The following is a 5,454-nucleotide window of genomic DNA, read 5'->3' on the forward strand; positions in this document are numbered from 1 at the left end:
CATACACAGTTGGTTTATTCTAATAAATTTTTAACAAATTGACGAGATGCATCGTAGTTAATTGGTTGTTAATCAAAGTTCTGAAGTTTGAGATGCTGTCAAATGTGGTTGTTTTGGGGAGGGGCTGGGGGTTGAAGTATGGCATGGGAAAGAATGGGAAGTTATAGAAAGGACAAAGGGGGAATAGACAAGACTCTGAGAAAGAGAACCTTGGTCCAGGGTTCTAAAGCCCATCAGAGGAGAAATTGCATGGGCCTGATGAAGAGTGGGGTGGGGTCAGAGGAAGAGTATAGCTGACAGGGCATTTGCTCTGCAAGCAAGAAGGACCCAGTTCAATTCTTGCAATCCTTTAGGGTTCCCAGAGACCCACCAGATGTGAAACTTGAGCGCAGAGCCAGGAGTAAGACCAGAGCACAGTCAAGTATGCCCCATGCCTGGTGTCCTCCAAAAAAAAAAAAATGGGAGAAATGACACGGTCTGGGGGTTTGGATTAAAAGAATAAATTTGGAATAGGCTAAAGAAGGCAAAGGAGTCTAAGGTGACCAGAAGAAAAGTTAAAATTCATTCATGGAGGATGTGTCTATGCCTCATGGCTACCTTTGGAAAATAACCAAATTTGAGACACATCTCTAAAAGGTTTGGGTGATCTATCCATAAATGATGGCTGGGGGATGCGACCACATAGACTGGGGAATGAACCTTCCAGAGGATTGGTCAGTGCCCTCAGAGACATTCAAGGATGACTCTTAACAGGGACCAAGCCAAGAGAACAGTTGCAGCATGAAGCCTGAAGATGAGCTCCTGGGAGATGCAGAGATAAGTCCCCATGTCCTCGGGCCCTCTGTTCAGCACCCCTAGCTGCACCATTTCCCTTATTCCCAACAATATTCAGAGTCGCTATCACGTGACCCTTTGCTAGCTAGTTTCAACAATGAGGTCCATTGCCTCTGTAAGTCTTTGGATTTGTAAACTCCCCACGGTGGTCAAGCCTGCTTTCAGGCAACGACATCTGGACATTTCTGTCGGGGGGAGCTCAAATTATATTACCTTGAGGGGCTGCTCTGTGGTCTTCCATGGTCCCGGGTACCTGTAGCCTTCTCTAAACATCGCTGTTAACTGCAGCTCATCCAAGAACCAACGTTATCAGTGTCGTTGGGGCTGCTGTTGCGGGACGTACCGGACTAAGACATGCGCACTAGGTCACCACTCCCAAAGCGGTCCGTACCGCTTGACCTTGAGCCTGGAAGGTGGTGGCGGAAAGAGATGGTCCTAGGAGAGTTAATGGGGTGATGGATGGATGGCAGGGAAACCGGGAAGGGTAGGGACCTGGACAGCTGGTGATCAGCATGGGAGAGTTGGTGGATGTTTTTTAATTACGTTAACATGTTTTTCGTAAATGATAAGCAAAACAAAAATACGAAAATAAGATAGGTTCCAAAGAACAGGTTACATATAAGACCGAGAGAGCTGAAAGGGCTGGCATTCCTTCTGGAGCTTTCAATCATACCATTTACTAAAGATGGTATTTTCACATCACTTAGCTGCGGAGAGGAATAGTGAGAAACAGAATGCCACCAGAAAAGCAAACTGGATGACCACGGTTCATAAAAGCCAGGTGGAAGGTGTTCACATGGATCCCAAGTGCAAGTGGGTTAACAGGAACATACATTTCACTAAGTCTGCTTGGTACCAGTAACTACTTTGGTGGAAATGGAGCAACACGGATGCAGTTTCTGACAGACCTGAGACTAAACTGCTAACAAATTTTCCCAGGAAAGGGTAGTTGACTGGCTAGGAACAGAACAACTTGAAAAGTGTTTTGCTACCTTTCATGTATGGCTAGAGGAAAATGATCCCAGTCAACTCTCCAAACGAACAAGCTTCAACTCCCTTGAAGGAAAGTTGTATTCACTGAGGAAAAAATGCTGGGAGAACAGTCTGAAATGATGGGAGAAGAGACAATAAGTGCAAAAGGAAGGACTTGAAATTTGGCGAAAACAAAGCTTGAAACAACAAGATCTGGTGAGCACATGATTTACTGGGAATGGGTTCTGAGGAGGAAAAGAGCGATATCAGGGATGTGAACAAGGAACATCCAAGTGAAGGAAGACTTTTAGCTAGCTGATTACCCCATGGGCAACATGGTTGCAAGACTACCAGAACTTCCCAAGGAATTGACTTTAAGTTTCTTTCTTTTATATGGTCACTTACAACATGTATTCTTTGCCTTCTTCAACGACAATTTGGAGTGTTCGTTTCTTTCTCAATATTCTGTTCACTTGTGTAAGCATCTTTAACAACTGCTGGATAACACAAGTATTTGATCAGACTTATTTTGTACTATCATCTTTAGTTGAGATTACTGACAACTAGGTCTAAAGTGAAGTTTGCTTTGATTGGTAGAAGTAGAGTAGCGAGGACTAGGGATGGAATTAGAGATTATAGGGTACCACATTCAGTTCCTAATAAAACAAGTCAAGGACAGTGTCCCTAATAGACTATTGAAAAAGACATCCATCTCTGTTTAACATGTAAATTCAGCATATTATATATTAAATTAAAAATGGATTAATATTCCTGTATTTGGTCTTTTAAAGACATTCAAGGTTGGTTCAGGAAACAAACACTGCCTATGAAATCATAACAACTTAATCATAAAAACCTGATTACTACTTCAGTTTCCAAGAATGTCAGCGCTAAGAATGATTTCCCTTGATCTCCCTAGTGCATATGATAGGCATATGAATACATCCGTGTGAATAAATAATTGGTATCAAATTTCCAGTCTCACCATACATGGTTGTGGGTATTGTGAAATAGTTTTATATATTTTTGAAATTTTGCAATATGATCTCTGGGTGTGAATCCTTGAATCATAAATACCTTTTCGTGTGCTCCAGCACCACCTCCTCCCACCTTAATTACTATATATATGACCTCCTAAGGAGTCATTTGCTTTGTTCACTTTGTTTTAGTCCTTCTCTCTCTCTCTCTTTTCAAATGTGAGTTATCTGTTTCAAATCAAGGTGCATGTATTTGTTATGGCAGTTTTAATCTTTATGAGTGATTTAAAATTTCTTCATTTATTTTTTAATTGAATCACCATGAGATGGGCCATTGCAAAGCTATTTTGTGAAATTTAATTTTTAATCCTTTCAGTGAAGCCAAGTAAAATCTCTTACACGTGAAATTCAGAATTTCCATATTTCATGTGAATCAAAACTGATTGTTTTTGTGTGTTTTTTTAATTTTTTTATTTTTTTTTTTTGATAGAAAAGGGATCACCAAATAATGGGTGTTGGGAGGATCCTCCCAGGATGGGAGATGCATGCTGAAAGTAGACTCTAGACCGAACGTGATTGCCACTCAATGCCTCTTTTGGTATGTTTTTTAGATAATTCTTCCCCTCCTCTGTTTGCTTAGGACCAGGAATTTGCCTCTCCCCTCCCTGTTCTTTCAGGAAGCCAGAGAGACATCTTCAGGCAGGAAGAGCATGGAATTTACATAGAAGTGGTACTGCATGGACAGTATCATGTTAAGCGAAATGAGTCAGAAAGAGAGGGACAGACAGAGCAAGATTGCATTCACCCGGAGAACATAAAATAACAAAATAGGAGACGAACTCCCAAGAGTGGCCGAGATTAGTGTCAGGAATTTTTCTTCATAGCTTGGAGACCAACCACACACGCTAGCAGAAAAGGCAGCTCAGATAGAGAATGGAGCACCAAATAAAGGGTGTTGGGAGGATCCTCCCAGGATGGGAGAGAGTGCTGAACATAGACTAGAGACCAAGCATGATTGTCACTCAGTGCCTCTTTTGCAAACCACAACACCTAAAAGGAGACAGAGAACAAAGGGGAATGCCCTCCCACAGAGTCAGGGTGGGATGAGGGGATGGGGGGGTGGGAGGCATACTGGGATCCCTGGTGGTGGGAAATGGGCACTGGTGGAGGGATGGGTATTTGATCATTGTATAAATGAAACCCACGCACAAAAATTCATATGTCTACAACCGTACCTCATGGTGTCTCACTAATAAAAATTTAAAAATTAAAAATAAAAAAATTGGAACATAAAGTAAAAATACAACAAGAGAAAGATCTCACAATAGCAAAGAGGGCTATAGTACTCAAAACGTTGAGAAACAGGCACATTGGCAAGTATTTTTAAATACGCATCCAGGAGAGAATATAGCATTGTTCGTGAACAAATCTACTCTATGGATTCATCTCATCCTTGAAATGGAAAAGGACAATGTGTTACAGTTTCCAATTTGCAAATAAGATCTATACCATCTACTTTTTGCTATGTTTCTATGCTTTACCGAGTATTATCCTGATTTTTAAATTTACTTTTAGTATTAAAATAGTATTTGCCTGCATCAAACTTTTTAAGTAAATGTTTTATTAGAAATGATTTTTAATGATTAAGAATGTTTTATTCACATGTCATTTTCTAAAAGAAACATATAGGCCAAAGAGCTAGTGCAGCATGAAGAGGGTGTTTACCTTGTATGCAGCTAACCTGAGTTCAATTCCCAGAACCCTGAGCTTGCTCGGGGTGATCTCTGGATACAGGGTCTGAAGTGAGCCCGGAGCACATCTGGGTGCACTCCCCTCCACACATACAAGGAAGAAAAGAAAAGAAAAACATATAACTGATTCTTGAGTAACATAGACGTTAAGGGTGCTAACTCCTCTATAACTTTTGAAAACCCCCAAATTTAATAGATAGTCTGCTCTTGACCAAGAAGATGGTTTTCTAATAGTATTTAATTCCATTGTCTGCAATTAGTACTATGTGTGGCCTGTCAATCTGTAAATTTTGATACATTTAAAAACTTTTATGGATTTTATAATAGACTTTATAATACATTTGTATTTTAAGGTAGTAAGTGATAATTTATATTTCTATTTGTGTGGGGTATTTGGGCCGTAGTATGTGGTGCTTGGGACTTCAGACTCTGTGCTCAAGGGTCATTCCTGGTGGTGCCAGCCATTAATTTGGGTTGACAGTGTGCATGGTAAGTGCTTGAACCCCTATACAAAGTCTGGGGTCCAACCAAATCAATTATCTGCATATACTTTATACGTGCATGGCATACTTTTCCTTAGATTTTTTTATATTTCTAGGATATATTGATCATCTTTAATTATTTCACATCCCTACCAATGTCCAAAAATTTTCAAAATACAATTATTGAAAAATATCATATAGAAGTCCAAATTTGTATTGTTCATGGGATAACTATATTACGAAGAAAGTAGAACCACAATAAACATGCAAGTAAAATGCAGGTACATTTCTTTGGAGTCTTTCAATTATGCATTTATATTAGTCTCTACACAAGTATGATTTTTAAATAGTCAATTTCAATTACTATCAAAAGTTTATTGAGACTTTATGATTGTAATGTTTTACTGCTAAGATGACATTGATGTGAACATTTATATC

Source organism: Sorex fumeus, unplaced genomic scaffold, assembly GCF_029834395.1.
Source record: "Sorex fumeus unplaced genomic scaffold, SorFum_2.1 ptg000054l, whole genome shotgun sequence".
In the NCBI taxonomy this organism is placed as follows: Eukaryota; Metazoa; Chordata; class Mammalia; order Eulipotyphla; family Soricidae; genus Sorex; species Sorex fumeus.